Source organism: Amblyraja radiata, chromosome 3 (genome assembly GCF_010909765.2).
Source record: "Amblyraja radiata isolate CabotCenter1 chromosome 3, sAmbRad1.1.pri, whole genome shotgun sequence".
NCBI lineage: Eukaryota > Metazoa > Chordata > Chondrichthyes > Rajiformes > Rajidae > Amblyraja > Amblyraja radiata.
The window spans coordinates 72,918,644-72,936,422 of NC_045958.1; positions in this window are offsets into that span (position 1 = coordinate 72,918,644).

The following is a 17,779-nucleotide window of genomic DNA, read 5'->3' on the forward strand; positions in this document are numbered from 1 at the left end:
GCCACCAAAGTGGATAACCTCACATTTATTCACATTATACTGCATCTGCCATGCATTTGCCCACTCACCCAACCTATCCAAGTCACCTTGCAGCCTCCTAGCATCCTCCTCACAGCTAACACTGCCCCCCAGCTTCGTGTCATCCGCAAACTTGGAGATGTTGCATTCAATTCCCTCATCCAGATCATTAATATATATTTTAAATAGCTGGGGTCCCAGCACTGAGCCTTGCGGTACCCCTTGGGACGACAGATGGCACAATGGGCTAAGTGTTCGGCTGGCAACCGGAAGGTAGCCGGTTCGAATCCCGCTTGGAGTGCATACTGTCGTTGTGTCCTTGGGCAAGACACTTCACCCACCTTTGCCTGTGTGTGGATGTGTGTGAATGTGTGTGAGTGATTGGTGGTGGTCGGAGGGGCCGTAGGCGCAGAATGGCAGCCACGCTTCCGTCAGTCTGCCCCAGGGCAGCTGTGGCTACAGAAGTAGCTTACCACCACCGAGTGTGACTGAGGAGTGAATGAATAATGCGATGTAAAGCGCCTTGAGTATTAGAAAGGCGCTATATAAATCCCATCCATTATTATTATTACCCCACTAGTCACTGCCTGCCATTCTGAAAAGGACCCGTTTACTCCCACTCTTTGCTTCCTGTCTGCCAGCCAGTTCTCTATCCACATCAATACTGAACCCCCAATACCATGTGCTTTAAGTTTGTATACTAATCTCTTATGTGGGACCTTGTCGAAAGCCTTCTGAAAGTCCAGATATAACACATCCACTGGTTCTCCCTTATCCACTCAACCAGTTACATCCTCAAAAAATTCTATAAGATTCGTCAGGCATGATTTACCTTTCATAAATCCATGCTGACTTTGTCCAATGAATTCACCACTTTCCAAATGTGCTGCTATCCCATCTTTAATAACTGACTCCAGAATTTTCCCCACCACTGATGTTAGACTAACTGGTCTGTAATTCCCCGTTTTCTCTCTCACTCCCTTTTTAAAAAGTGGGGTTACATTAGCTACCCTCCAGTCCTCAGGAACTACTCCAGTATCTAAAGAGTTTTGAAAAATTATCACTAAAGCATCCACTATTTCTGCGGCTACTTCCTTAAGTACTCTGGGATGCAACTTATCTGGCCCTGGGGATTTATCGGCCTTTAATCCATTCAATTTACCTAACACCACTTACCGGCTAACCTGGATTTTACTCAGTTCCTCCATCTCATTTAACCCCTGGTCCCTTGCTATTTCCGGCAGATTGTTTATGCCTTCCTTAGTGAAGACAGAACCAAAGTAGTTATTCAATTGGTCTGCCATGTCCTTGTTCCCCATTATCAACATCGCCTGTTTCTGACTGCAAGGGACCTACATTTGTGTTAACTAATCTTTTCCTCTTCACATATCTATAAAAACTTTTGCAGTCAGTTTTTATGTTCCCTGCCAGTTTTCTTTCATAATCTATTTTCCCTTTCCTAATTAAGCCTTTTGTCCTCCTCTGCTGGACTGAATTTCTCCCAGTCCTCTGGTAAGCTGCTTGTTCTGGCTAATTTGTACGCTTCATCTTTTGTTTTGATACTATCCCTGATTTCCCTTGTTATCCATGGATGCACTACCTTCCCTGATTTATTCTTTTGCCAAACTGGGATGAACACTTGTTGTAGTTCATCCATGCAGTTTTTAAATGCCTTCCATTGCATATCCACCGTCAACCCTTTAAGAATCATTTGCCAGTCTATCTTTGCCAGTTCACGTCTCATACCCTCAAAGTCACCTTTCTTTAAGTTCAGGACCCTTGTTTCTGAATTAACGATGTCACTCTCCATCCTAATGAAGAACTCAACCATATTATGGTCACTCTTGCCCAAGGGGCCACGCACAACAAGACTGCCAACTAACCCTTCCTCATTACTCAATACCCAGTCTAAAATAGCCTGCTGTCTCGTTGGTTCCTCTACATGTTGGTTTAGAAAACTATCCCGCATACATTCCAAGAAATCCTCTTCCTCAACACCCCTGCCAATTTGATTCACCCAATCTATATGTAGATTGAAGTCACCCATTATAATGGTTTTGCCTTTGTTGCATGCGTTTCTAATTTCCTGTTTGATGCCATCCCCAACTTCACTACTACTGTTAGGTGGCCGGTACACCACTCCCACTAGCGTTTTCTGCCCCTTAGTGTTTCGCAGCTCTACCCATATCGATTCCACATCCTCCAAGCTAATGTCCTTCCTTTCTATTGCGTTAATCTCCTCTCTAACCAGCAATGCTACCCCACCTCCTTTTCCTTTCTGTCTATCCCTCCTGAATATTGAATATCCCTGGATGTTCTGCTCCCAGCCTTGGTCACCCTGGAGCCATGTCTCCGTGATCCCAACTATATCATATTCATTAATAACTATCTGCACATTCAACTCATCCACCTTATTACGAATGCTCCTTGCATTAAGATACAAAGCCTTCAGGCTTGTCTTTACAACACTCTTACCCCTTATACAATTATGTTGAAAAGTGGCCCTGTTTGATTTTTGCCCTGGTTTTGTCTGCCTGACACTTTTACTTTTCACCTTGCTACCTATTGCTTCTACCCTCATTTTACACCCCTCTGCCTCTCTGCTCTTGTACCCATCCCGCTGCCACATTAGTTTAAATCCTCCCCGACAGCACTAGCAAACACTCCCCCAAGGACATTGGTTCCATTCCAGCCCAGGTGCAGACCGTCCTGTTTGTACTGGTCCCACCTCCCACAGAACTGGTTCCAATGCCCTAAAAATTTGAATCCCTCCCCCTTGCACCATTTTTCAAGCCACGTATTCATCTGCAATATCCTCCTATTTCTACTCTGACTAGCCCTGTGGCACTGATAGAGATTATTCAGAGATTATTACCTTTGAGGTCCTACTTTTAAGTTTATCTCCTAGCTCCCTAAATTCACCTTGTAGGACCTCATCCCTTTTTTAACCTATATCGTTGGTGCCAAAATGCACCACGACAACTGGCTGTTCTCCCTCCCTCTCCAGAATGTTCTGCAGCCGTTCAGTGACATCCCTGACCCTTGCACCAGGAAGTCAACATATCATCCTGGAGTCTCGTTTGCTGCAGCTTCCCGCCATATTCCCAAAACAATGCAGTTAGTTGGCGACATTGGCCATTCGATATAATCCCTGGTGTGTCAATGAGAGGTGTCGTCAGTGGGAAGTGGAAAGGGCAGCGAGAAAATTGATGGGAATATGGAGAGAGTGCGATGCCTTAGGGTGGAATCAGTGTAAAAATGGGTGTGTGATAGTGGGCACAGGCTCAGCCAACCAAAGAGCCTGTTTCCATGTTCTATCTCTCTAGATGACTATGATTCTATAACTCACTGTGAAAAACAATGTTCATCTCTGATTCTTTAGTCAATCTCTAAATCTGCGTTCTTTCATTTTGAGACTCCCCTGCCACTGGGGAACAATTTATTCTTATTAGCTCTTTAAACCAAAGTTTGAGCACCACCAATTAATCTCCTCGCTTCCTCCGCCATCAACAAACCTGAAGTTTCTGATAGGCAATATATTTTGTTTTAATTGCATTCTTAGTACAGAAAATCAACAACAGTTGTGTGACCAGAACTATGTGGTAGTCCAAAACCATATTGAAAAATAAATATTCTATTCATACGAGCTTCCAATGACTGCTGTGTGTTCATTGCCTAATTTACGGGACACTGAGATGGAAGAGAAATTAGATTGTCAAGGGTGTGGGTGGGCTACTGAAAGATATAAACACAAAATTGTTGGTATAATGATACAATTATCAAAGCAGGCTTCAATATAGATTTTTTTTGATGTTTTCATTTTTGAAACTATGTAAAGGCTTCATCTTTGAACACATACCTACTGCAGCCAAAGTTAATAAATACAATTGCCCTCTTCAGCTTTTCTGCAAATTTACAGCTGGGTACTCCATAACTAGCTAAATGGATTGTAAATATAAATATAAGGTTTTGATGGTGTCGGGTAGCATATTGGTTCAATTGCTGGACTAACAATTCAGAGAACTAAATTAGTTTTTGAACTGCCCATGATGTTTCAACTCATTACGGCAACTTGGGAATTAAAATCAGTTAATTACATATGGAATTAAGTAAAACAGCTATCTGTTGTTGTGACTGTGCAAACATCCCAGGCGATCAGAGCCTCATCTGCTTCACCAATGCTCAAGGGAATCTGCAATTTTTGACCAGCTTGGCCTGTATGTGACACTCAACTGTCACATACAGAGTTACTCCAGCTCTTTGTGTTCAACTCATGATTCCAGCATTTGCAGATCCTTGTGTTACCTGTGACTCGCAATGGTTCAATCAATGGTTCAATGATGCTTTATTGTCATGTGTGCACTGCACAGTGAAGTTCTTTTTGCATAGAACGCACACACACACACACACACACACACACACACACACACACACACACACACACACACACACACACACACACACGCGCACACGCACACACACACACACACACACACACACACACACACACACACACACACACACACACACACGCGCGCACACACACACACACACACACACACACACACACACACACACACACACACACACACACGCGCACACGCACACACACACACACACACACACACACACACACACACACACACACACACACACACACACACACACACAAGTCGCCATTCTCAAAAGTTCCAAAGTCTGGTCCTCGCACGCAATGTACTGGAGCAGCTCCCAATCCAGGTGAGCACCAGGCAGCTGCAGGGCCTCCTCTGTCGCCCTCGAACACCTCCGCCCATGAGCCAGCATCCCTCTCCTTGCCCCACCACCTCTGTGCCCCAAAGGCACCTCCTGCCGCCGACAAAGGCGCTGGAGGCGATTCCCCGGTCCCACTCCCACCGACCCATTCCTTGTGTCTATCGTTGACAGCAGCTCCTCGACTCGCTCGTCTTCAGGTTGAGCTCAGCGGCTTCTGAGCTTACCCCCTGCAGCCCATGGCCTGCTGGGTCTCAACTGATTGACTCTTAAAAATTGGATAGCAAGTTGTATTATAAATAAGGGCTTTGCGACTGATGCACAGTCTCAAAGAAACAAAGCTACATGAAACCAAAACCTTTACACCACAGGAAAAAAATAATTGTCAATAATTATTATATGAAATCATTGCGGTAAAGAGAATTTTGCGGGTAGCTTCAAACCCATGTCCACCTATCCATTCATTCACAAATATTTTTAAGCTTAAAACAGCTGCATTTTGATGACTCTGTGTTACAGCAGTTACATCGATGTCAAGCTACTTTGGTGTAATGATCAGAGGCGCAAATATAGCCTTGCCACTGACTGGATAGCACGGAACAAAAAAGCTTTTCACTGTACCTTGGTACATGTAAAAATAAAATAAAATAAACTAAAAAAACTAAATTGAACTAAAGTATTGGCCATCTTTTGTTAATTCTGAGAAAATCAGGGTGAACTTCTCCCTCTGTTTTTTTGAATTTGTAAAATCAATTACAAATTAATATTGTATTGAAAACGGAGCAAAGTATAGTGAATATTTTGAATTGACATATGGGTTTACTGAGCCATTTAAGAAAGGGAACTGCATTCATAAAATGCAATTCATAATATTCCAAAGCACTTCACAGCTAGTGAAATAGTTTTGAAGCATAATCACAGTCATAACATAGGAAATGCCCATTTTTACACAACAAAGCTCACAGAAATACGTGTTAACATAGAAAACATGGGAAAATAGGTGCAGTAGGCCATTCGGACCTTTAAGCCAACATCAACAGTCAGATTTAAATTGAAGGGGCGGGGGGGGTGCTTTTTGAACATTGAACCATGGGAACTTGTACATCCAGCCGATAGAGCAGAGTGGGCCTTAATTTAATATCCGATCTGAAATACAGCACCTCTGAAAGTGCAGCAATACCTCAGTATTTTTTTTTTTTTAACTGATATCAGCAGAATTAGGCCATTCGGCCCATCGTCTTTTCCGTCATTCAATCATGGCTGATCTATCTCTCCCTCCTAACCCCATTATCCTGCCTTCACCTCATAACCTCTGACACCTGTACTAATCAAGAATCTATCTATCTCTGCCTTAAAAAGAATTCCACAGATTCGCCATCATCTGACTAGAAATTCCTCCTCATCTTCCTAAAGGAAAGTCTTTTAATTCTGAGCCTATGACCTCTAGTCCTAGACTCTCCCACTTGTGGAAACATCCTCTCCAAATCCACTCAATCCAGGCCTTTCATTATTTTGTATGTTTCAATGAGGTCCCCCCTCATTCTTCTAAACTCCAGCAAATACAGGCCCAGTGCCATCAAACACACATCATATGTTAAACCCACTCATTCCTGGAATCATTCTTGTAAACCTCCTCTAAACCCTCTCCAGGGCCAGCACATCCTTCCTCAGATATGATGCCCAAAATTACTCACAATACTCCAAATGCGGCCTGACCAGCGCCTTATAGAGCCTCAGCATTACATCCCTGTACTGCAATGGAGAATCATCTCACATCATGTGCTCAGCCCTCTAGTGAGCTGCCAAAATCATAATTGACTCCTGTTTGTGTGGCATGTGTAGAATACCCCTGGATGAAGGGGTGGTAAATTGGATTAGTAAGTATGCAGATGATACCAAGATAGGGGGTGTTGTGGATAATGAAGAGGATTTCCAAAGTCTACAGAGTGATTTAGGCCATTTGGAAAAATGGGCTGAAAGATGGCAGATGGAGTTTAATGCTGATAAATGTGAGGTGTTACACCTTGGCAGGACAAATCAAAATAGGACGTACATGATAAATGGTAGGGAATTGAAGAATACAGTTGAACAGAGGGATCTGGGAATAACCGTGCATAGTTCCTTGAAGGTGGAATCTCATATAGATAGGGTGGTAAAGAAAGCTTTTGGTATGCTAGCCTTTATAAATCAGAGCATTGAGTATAGAAGCTGGGATGTAATGTTAAAATTGTACAAGGCATTGGTGAGACCAAATCTGGAGTATGGTGTACAATTTTGGTCGCCCAATTATAGGAAGGATGTCAACAAAATAGAGAGAGTACAGAGGAGATTTACTAGAATGTTGCCTGGGTTTCAACAACTAAGTTACAGAGATAGGTTGAATAAGTTAGGTCTTTATTCTCTGGAGCGCAGAAGGTTAAGGGGGGACTTGATAGAGGTCTTTAAAATGATGAGAGGGATAGACAGAGTTGATGTGATCAAGCTTTTCCCTTTGAGAATAGGGAAGATTCAAACAAGAGGACATGACTTCAGAATTAAGGGACAGAAGTTTAGGGGTAACATGAGGGGGAACTTCTTTACTCAGAGAGTGGTAGCGGTGTGGAATGAGCTTCCAGTGGAAGTGGTGGCGGCAGGTTCGTTGGTATAATTTAAAAATAAATTGGATAGGCATATGGATGATAAGGGAATGGAGGGTTATGGTATGAGTGCAGGCAGGTGGGACTAAGGGAAAAAAGTTGTTCGGCACGGACTTGTAGGGCCGAGATGGACTGTTTCCGTGCTGTAATTGTTATATGGTTATATGGTTAATAGTGTCAGTGTATGGGATAATCGCTGGTTGACGCAAACTCGGTGGGCCTAAGGGCCTGTTTCTGTGCAGTATCTTTAAAGTCCAAAGATAGAGTAGTAATGCGTCTGAAGAAGGAGTCTCGACCCGAAACGTCATCCATTCCTTCGCTCCAGAGATTCTGCCTGTCCCGCTGAGTTACTCCAGCTTTTTGTTGCTATCTTTGGTTTAAACCAGCATCTGCAGTTCCTTCATACACAAGTTGGACTGAGTGATCGATTGGGTGCTAGGGCTGCTCAATGTTGTATCTCCCTTCACAGACTTGCTAAGAATCCCCAACATTTTCTGAATTTCTTTATTTTATTTTTATTTTTATTCAACAAATTATCTTGGCACCTGTACTGGATGCCAAAAAAACTGGAGCCAATTATGATTTTCCACTTCAAATAATGTTATCACAAAAAGATTTAAGAAGAATATATGCGCATGAATAGTCATCCAGCAATTTTATTAATGAGTCAACGAGAGTCTGGCTTAAAATATCAAGTGTTTATTCAACAAATAAAAGGCTAGTGGTTATAGATATCACTATGTTCGGAAAAGCTGAAAAGTTTGAACGGTTGGGTTGGTGTGTGTGGCTTGTCTTCAACTTGCATTCCAAAATATTATCAAGATTTTTTTATCGTGTTAACATTTCTTATTTTCCTGCAAATTGTGCCTCACCATCTGTGTTTATTTTGTCTGATGATTCAGACACAAGATGAGGAGTTCCTTCTGAGCTGGCATTGAAAGTAATCCCTTTATTAATCTGGCATCCTGAGTCAGCCTGGTGATTCACAGCCAAGCATTCTTCCGTCAGTGGTTGAGAGTGGAAGAAATGAGGGAGATGAATGGCAAATGACATGCACTTCAGATCGGATATATCAATTGTATACATTGAGGCACAGTTATATGTGCAGGTGCCATTGAAGACTGCAAGAAATTGCAGAGAGTGTGAACATAGCCCAGACCTTCACACAAAAGAACCTCCCTTCCATTGACTCCATCTACACTTCAGGCTGCCTCGGCAAGGTCACCAGCACAATCAAGGACCAGTCTCACCCGATCATTTCCTCTTCTCCCCTTTCCCATCAGCCAAGAGGGACAGAAGTTTGAAAATGCATACCTCCAGATTCAGGGACTGTTTCTTCCCAGCTGTTATCACGCAACTGATCTATCCTCTAATCAGATGGAGTGTTGTCCTAACCTCCCAACTACCTTATTGTAGATCTTTGAACAATCTTTAATCAGACTTTTTCAGACAATCTTCAATGTTATATCTCACATTACATTTTTTATCCTTTATCCTTTATCTGTGCAGTTTGGACAGCTTTATTGTTTAGATCAGTTTAGAGATATGACACAGACCATATCCCTTGATTCCATTAGCCCTAAGAGCTATATCTAACTCTCTCTTGAAAACATCCAGTGAATTGGCTTCCGCTGCCTTCTGTGGCAGAGAACTGCTGGAGATACTCAGCAGATCACATAACATCTGCAGAGAGAGGCACAGGGATAGATTTGAGTAGATGATCTATCATCACAACAATTAATAGATAGAAAGTAGACATGTTCTAAGTTGCAGAGATATAGGAGTGATGAAGAGGACAAAGGAAATGTGTGCGATAGGGCGAAGACCAAGTGAAAATAAATGAGAACAGCAGGCAGTGAAGAAGACAAATGGCATGTTGGCCTTCATAGCTAGAGGATTTGAGTATAGGAGCAAGGAAGTTGTAGAGCCCCCTGGTGAGACCACACCTGGAGTATTGTGTGTAGTTTTGGTCTCCTAATTTGAGGAAGGGCATTGTTGCTATTGAGGGAGTGCAGTGTAGTTCACCAGTCTAATTCCTGGGATGGTGGAACTGACATATGATGAAAGAATGGATCGACTGGGCTTATATTCACTGAAATAGAAGGGTGAGAGGGGATCTTTTAGAAACATACATTTCTTACGGGATTGGACAGGCTAGATGCAGGAAAAAAATTCCCAATGTTGGGGGAGTCCAGGACCAGGAGTCACAGTTTAAGAATAAGGGGTAGACCATTTAGGACTGAGATGAGGAAAAACTTTTTCACCCAGAGAGATGCGAATCTGTGGAATTCTCTGCCACAGAAGGCAATGGAGGCCAATTCACTGGATGTTTTCAAGAGAGAGTTAAATATAGCTCTTAGGCCCAACAGAGTCAAGGGATATGGGGAGATAGGAACGGGGTACAGATTTTGGATTATCAGCCATGATCATAACGAATGGTGGTGCTGGCTCGAAGGGCCAAATGGCCTACTCCTGCAACTATTTTCTATGTTTCTATGAATTATATGGAATATGTCGAAGCTGTCTAAGAGAGGGTGGTAAAAGTTTGTTCTCCATAAAATGGGAAATTAACGTTCTAGTCAACCTTTGCTCCAGTCTCTTCCCATATCGTTATTAATTCTGCCTGCTTATAGAATGATATATTCCAAATCTTAAAATGCTATTAATAAAGATTGTTCCCTCCAATGTCAAAGTTTTGAATTTTTCAAATTCTGGCAACATCGAGGGCTGAGGAAAGTTGAAAATGATACATCGCCCTTGTTGCTGAATGCCAAGAGGAAAGATTCTAGCTCGGGATTGTAGAAAGCTTTGAATGACTGCAAGATGAGTCATGGTGGAAGAATCCAGCACTATTTAGAGTAGGTAATATCACAACCCCAGTTTGAGTGTGAGCTGTCTAACAACTTGAATTAGTGGTGTTTCAGTGATTCAAATACATGGACTCTTTCAGCAATGCAGCAGTGTTGAAGATGCAGGTCAAGAAACAATTTTAGAGGCAGTAGCACAGATTCCTGGTATGTTTCTCATGGTTTATTCAAATCATATAATAAATGAACTCTTCTGGCAATATTTTACATTTCCAAATCTGTGTCAAATCTTTAAATATTTAACTTTGTATGCTCCATTCCTCAGCTCTAATCTCATCTCAGATGCTATAGGGGAATTTTGACTGTGTGTGGGGGGGGTGTCATCTAATGTTCAGTAGAATGTGAAAGCCCAAGAGAGGGTGCAGAAAGGATTGTAGAGATGAAGAATTTTAACTATGTATACATTGGTGACATTGGTTATTCTTCAAAGGGGAAAGAAGCCTGAGAAGGGGGGGGGGGGGGTGGATGGCTGATGGAAATGTACAAGAATTTGGTGGGTGTAGACAGGATAAGGGGTAAAAAGATAAGAGAGGGAAGTTGCTCTAAGTAGTGGATTGTTCCAGATACAATTTCCCACAATTTAAAAAACTTTGGATTAGAGATAAAGGAAGAATGAGGGAAAGTGTTATTTTACACAAGAGGCTAGCGGAAGAGATCCTATAAGGGCTTTTAACAATGAATTGGGTCTGGGAACCTGGCACCTGGGAGAGAATAATTTGCAAGGACATGGGAAAAGAGAATTGGTATAAGAATGATAGAATTATCCGAAATAAACCAGAACAGATTTAATGGGCTGCAAAGACTACTTCTGTGGCATGGTCAGTGTTTATTGAAGAACAAACATCTGATTCTGAACTTGAAGGACTGCATGACTTCCTCCTGAACATGTGGACTCAAGAGTCAAGAGCGTTTTATTGTCATATGTCCTGAAATGGAACAATGAGTTGTTACTTGCAGCAGCAGCAGCAGAATAACAGGTTTGTAAACACAGTACTCAATAAATAATGCAACAAACAAACAAAACAATATGTTTAATAAATCAAAAACTTATCGAATAGTGAGAGGCCTGGATATAGTAGCAAAGACCGGTCCGGTTGCTCAGAAGGGTAAGGAAAAGAAGGGGAGGGCAATTGTAATAGGGGACTCTATAGTCAGGGGGTCGGATAGGCGATTCTGTGGACGCAGACAGGAGTCCGGATGGTAGTTTGCCTCCCTGGTGCCAGGGTCAGGGATGTGTCAGAACGTGTCCAAGAAATCCTGAAATGGGAGGGAGAGGAGCCTGAGGTTGTGGTACATATAGGTACCAACGACATAGGTAAAAAAAGAGAAGAGGTCCTGAAAGAAGAATTTAGGGAGTTAGGTAGAGAGTTAAGGAGAAGGACTGGAAAGGTAACAATCTCAGGATTACTGCCTGTGCCACGCGACAGTGAGAGTAGGAATGGAGCGAGGTGGAGGATAAATGCGTGGATGAGGGACTGGTGCAGTGGGTATGGATTCAAGTTTCTGGATCATTGGGACCTCTTTTGGGGAAGGTGCGACCTGTACAGAAAGGACGGGTTGCACTTGAACTCAAGGGGGACCAATATCCTGGCGGGGAGATTTGCAAAGGCTACTGGGGAGACTTTAAACTAGTATGGTTGGGGGGAGGGACTCAAATTGGGAAAGCTAGCAGTCAGTGTGTGAAGCAGGGGGCAGAGAATGGTAGCACTCTGACCCAAAATGTAGGGGAGAGAGAAGAAAAAGAAAATAATCAGAGAATAAGAGAGGGTGGGTTTCTTAAATGTGTATATTTTAATGCTAGGAGCATTGTAAGAAAAGTGGATGAACTTAGAGCCTGGATTGACACCTGGAAGTATGATGTTGTGGCGATCAGTGAAACATGGTTGCAGGAGGGCTGTGATTGGAAACTAAATATTCCAGGATTTCGTTGCTTCAGGTGTGATAGAATTGGAGGGGCAAGAGGTGGAGGTGTTGCATTGCTTATCAGGGAAGATATTACAGCAGTGCTTTGGCAGGATAGATTAGAGGGCTCGTCTAGGGAGGCTATTTGGGTGGAACTAAGAAATGGGAAAGGGGTAGCAACACTTATAGGGGTGTATTATAGACCGCCAAATGGGGAGCGAGAATTGGAAGAGCAAATATGTAAGGAGATTGCAGATATTAGTAGTAAGCACAAGGTAGTGATTGTGGGAGATTTCAATTTTCCACACATAGACTGGGAAACACATTCTGTAAATGGGCTGGATGGGTTGGAGTTTGTAAAATGTGTGCAGGATAGTTTTTTGCAACAATACATAGAAGTACCTACTAGAGAAGGGGCGGGTACTGGACCTCCTGTTAGGAAATGAGATGGGTCAGGTGGCAGAGGTATGCGTTGGGGAACAGTTCGGGTCCAGTGATCACAATACCATTAGTTTCAATATAATTATGGAGAGGGACAAAACTGGACCTAGGGTTGAGATTTTTGATTGGAGAAAGGCTAACTTTGAGGAGATGCGAAAGGATTTAAAAGGAGTAAATTGGGACAGTTTGTTTTATGGGAAAGATGTGGAAGAGAAATGGAGTACATTCAAAGGTGAAATTTTAAGAGTACAGAATCTTTATGTCCCTGTTCGGTTGAAAGGAAATCGTAAAAATTGTAAAGAGCCATGGTTTTCAAGGGAAATTGGACACTTGGTTCGGAAAAAGAGGGAGATCTACAATAGTTATAGGCAGCATGGAGTAAATGAGGTGCTTGAGGAGTATAAAGAATGTAAAAAGAATCTTAAGAAAGAAATTAGAAAAGCTAAAAGAAGATATGAGGTTGCTTTGGCCAGTAAGGTAAAAGTAAATCCGAAGGGTTTCTACCGCTATATTAATAGCAAAAGGATAACGAGGGATACAATTGGTCCATTAGAGAGTCAGAGTGGCCAACTATCTGCAGAGCCAAAAGAGATGGGGGAGATATTGAACAGTTTCTTTTCTTCGGTATTCACCAAGGAGAAGGATATTGAATTATGTGAGGTAAGGGAAACAAGTAGAGTAGCTATGGAAACTATGAGGATCAAAGAAAGGAAGTACTGACACTTTTGAGAAATATAAAAGTGGATAAGTCTCCAGGTCCGGACAGGATATTCCCTAGGACACTGAGGGAAGTTTGTGTAGAAATAGCAGGGGCTATGGCAGAAATATTTCAAATGGCATTAGAAACGGGAATAGTGCCGGAGGATTGGCGTACTGCGCATGTTGTTCCATTGTTTAAAAAGGGGTCTAAGAGTAAACCTAGCAATTATAGACCTTTTAGTTTGACGTCAGTGGTGGGCAAATTAATGGAAAGAATACTTAGAAATAATATATATACGCATCTGGATAAACAGGGTCTGATTAGGAACAGTCAACATGGATTTGTGCCTGGAAGGTCATGTTTAACTAATCTTCTTGAATTTTTTGAAGATGTCACTCGGGAAATTGATGAGGGTAAAGCAGTGGATGTTGTGTATATGGACTTCAGTAAGGCCTTTGACAAGGTTCCTCATGGAAGGTTGGTTAAGAAGGTTCAATGGTTGGGTATTAATGGTGGAGTAGCAAGATGGATTCAACAGTGGCTGAATGGGAGATGCCAGAGAGTAATGGTGGATGGTTGTTTGTCAGTTTGGACGCCAGTGACGAGTGGGGTGCCACAGGGATCTGTGTTGGGTCCACTGTTGTTTGTCATGTACATCAATGATCTGGACGATGGTGTGGTAAATTGGATTAGTAAGTATGCAGATGATACTAAGATAGGTGGGGTTGCGGGTAATGAAGAAGAGTTTCAAAGTCTACAGAGAGATTTATGCCAGTTGGAAGAGTGGGCTGAAAGATGGCAGATGGAGTTTAATGCTGATAAGTGTGAGGTGCTACATCTTGGCAGGACAAATCAAAATAGGACGTACATGGTAAATGGTAGGGAATTGAAGAATGTAGGTGAACAGAGGGATCTGGGAATAACTGTGCACAGTTCCATGAAAGTGGAATCTCATGTAGATAGGGTGGTAAAGAAAGCTTTTGGTGTGCTGGCCTTTATAAATCAGAGCATTGAGTATAGAAGTTGGGATGTAATGTTAAAATTGTACAAGGCATTGGTGAGGCCAATTCTGGAGTATGGTGTACAATTTTGGTCGCCTAATTATAGGAAGGATGTCAACAAAATAGAGAGAGTACAGAGGAGATTTACTAGAATGTTGCCTGGGTTTCAGCAACTAAGTTACAGAGAAAGGTTGAACAAGTTAGGGCTTTATTCTTTGGAGCGCAGAAGGTTAAGGGGGGACTTGATAGAGGTTTTTAAAATGATGAGAGGGATAGACAGAGTTGACGTGGAAAAGCTTTTCCCACTGAGAGTAGGGAAGATTCAAACAAGGGGACATGACTTGAGAATTAAGGGACTGAAGTTTAGGGGTAACATGAGGGGGAACTTCTTTACTCAGAGAGTGGTAGCTGTGTGGAATGAGCTTCCAGTGAAGGTGGTGGAGGCAGGTTCGTTTTTATCATTTAAAAATAAATTGGATAGTTATATGGATGGGAAAGGAATGGAGGGTTATGGTCTGAGTGCAGGTATATGGGACTAGGGGAGACTATGTGTTCGGCACGGACTAGAGGGGTCGAGATGGCCTGTTTCCGTGCTGTAATTGTTATATGTTATATGGTTATATGGTTACAAAATTTTGAGATTTTAAAAATCAAGTCTGTAATTTATCCCATCAGATAAAGCATAAAAATAAGTTTAATTTGTCACCTAATTCACTTTCATATCTTCAGTAATAAAAATGTTATGGCCATTTTCATACTCGGACATTAGCATCTTGTTCCCTATTGCTTTTCCATTGACTTAACACAAAAGCTGTGAGGACAGTAAAATGGCCATAACTTTCTTAAAAATTAAGAGAACTAAAATAAATTTTCAATTATTATAGATTGAAGCATTCTGAAACAAATATGAAACAATCTTACTTAGATGACTTGAAATTAAAGCATATAATTAGTTAGTTACCTAATTGTAGCTAATTACAAAATTCAATTACTAGATCTAAACATCTATCAATTTCTTAAGAATAGATTAACATTTTTAAATAGCCTAAGTGTCCAAATAACATTCACACAAGAATTCACAATATAACATAATTTTTTTATCTCATTGTCATGGATTTATAGGCCAAATGGAAGGAATTTAATGTTTAATACCTGTAAATTAATGGCCTCTTAAATCATCTTGCGAGTGGGTTTTTCTGGAACACAACCATTTGGAACGTTGCGGTTTGCAGTGATTTCAACCCCCATATCGGCATGAAAAACACTGCCGGTTGGTATGGGGACTAAATCACCATTTCGCAACTTAAAATGTGAACTGAAGGCATCTTAAGGACCACTTTTATACACAAAAATAAACGGCTTTCTTTTACCTGTCACCTACATGAAATCTGTCCCCGTTGTCGGCGTTGACGGCTTTAGAAGCTGATTTTAAAATAACTCCAGCACTGAACTAGTCGGACGATTTAAAAAAAAAAAATACACAGAACGGCCGTCGGAACGATTCTTCAGCAAAAGCTTGCACTCCAACCAAATATAATCTAGGACAAGGTAGGAAAAAAACCTCGTTTTAACCCCGCCCCCTCCCCCCCCCCCCCCTCAAAGGCGCCAAAATCGCGCACATGGCCAGTGGCAGAACTGCAGTGCCCCTGAAGGTGAGTATTGTAACATACCTAGATATAGTGAATGTGGAGATTGTGTGTCCACCAGTGGGAGAGTCTAGGACCAGAAGGCCTAGCCTCAGAAAAAAAGGATCTCGCAGGTGAATCTGTGGAATTCATTGCCACAGACGACAGTGGAGGCCAAGTCAATGGATATTTTAAGGTGGAGATTGACAGATTCTTGATTAGTACGGGTGTCAGCAGTTCTGGGGAGAAGGCAGGAGAATGGGGTTGAGAGGGAAAATAGATTAGCCATGATTGAATGGTGGAGTAGACTTGATCGGCTTAATGGCCTAATTCTGCTCCTAGAACTTATGAAAACCCAATATATTGCAGAAACAAAGGCCAAAGTCCCTAATGCAGCCCAGGCAGTTCATCATTTAGAGTTTAGTTGGAGTTCGTAGTGCTCAATAGCCTGATGGTTGTTAGAAAAATGCTGTTCTTGAACCCGGATGTTACAGTTTTCAATCTCCTTTACCTTCCTCCAAATGGCAGGAGTGAAATGACAGCATTGCTAGTGTAGTGTTGGTCCTTGACGATGCTGGCTGCCTTTTTGACAAACCTCTTATAGATCCCGTCGATGGTGGTGAGGTCAGCAGACATAGAAACATAGAAACATAGAAAATAGGTGCAGGAGTGGGTCAGCACCTTCGAGCCAGCACCACCATTCAATATAATCATGGCTGATCATCCAAAATCAGTACCCTGTTCCAGCTTTTTTCTCATATCCCATGATTCCCTTAGCCCTAAGAGCTAAAGCTAACTCTTGAAAACATCCAGTGAATTGGCCTCCACTGCCTTTTGTGGCAGAGAATTCCACAGATTCACAACTCTCAGGGTGAAAAACATCTCAGTCCTAAACGGCCTACCCCTTATTCTTAAACTGTGACCCCTGGTTCTGGATTCTCGCAACATCGGGAACATTTTTCCTGCATCTACCCTGTCCAATCCCCTCTTATCCTTCCAAATTCAAGCCCAGTCATCCCATTCTTTCATCATATATCAGTCCTGCCATCCCGGAAATTAACCTGGTGAACCTACGCTGCACTCCCTCAATAGCAATAATGTCCTTCCTCAAATTAGGAGACCAAAACTGCACACAATACGCCAGGTGTGGTCTCACCAGGGCCCTGTACAACTGCTGTATGACCTCCTTGTTCCTAAACTCAAATCCTCTCGCAATGAAGGCCAATATTAAGAATAAGGGGTAAGCCATTTAGAACGGAGATGAGGAAACACTTTTTCACACAGAGAGTTGTGAGTAAGTGGAATTCTCAGCCTCAGAGGGCGGTGGAGGCCGGTTCTCTGGATACTTTCAAGGGAGAACTAGATAGGGCTCTTGAAGATAGGGGATATGGGAGAAGGCAGGAACGGGGTACTGATTGTGGATGATCAGCCATGATCAAATTGAATGGTGTTGCTGGTTTGAAGGGCCAAATGGCCTTCTCCTGCACCTAATGCCTATTGTCTATTAACATGCCATTGACTTCCTTCACTGCCTGCTGTACCTGCATGCTTACTTTCAGTGACTGATGTACAAGCACACCCAGGTCTCGTTGCACCTCCCTTCTCCTAACCTGACACCATTCAGATAATAATCTGCCTTCCTGTTCTCGCTACCAAAGTGGATAACCTCACATTTATCCACATTATACTGACTCTGCCATGCTTCCACCCACTCACCCAACCTATCCAAGTCACCCTGCAGCCTCATAGCATCCTCCTCGCAGCTTACACTGCCACCCAGCTTTGTGTCATCCGCAAACTTAGAAATGTTACATTTAATTCCCTCGTCTAAATCGTC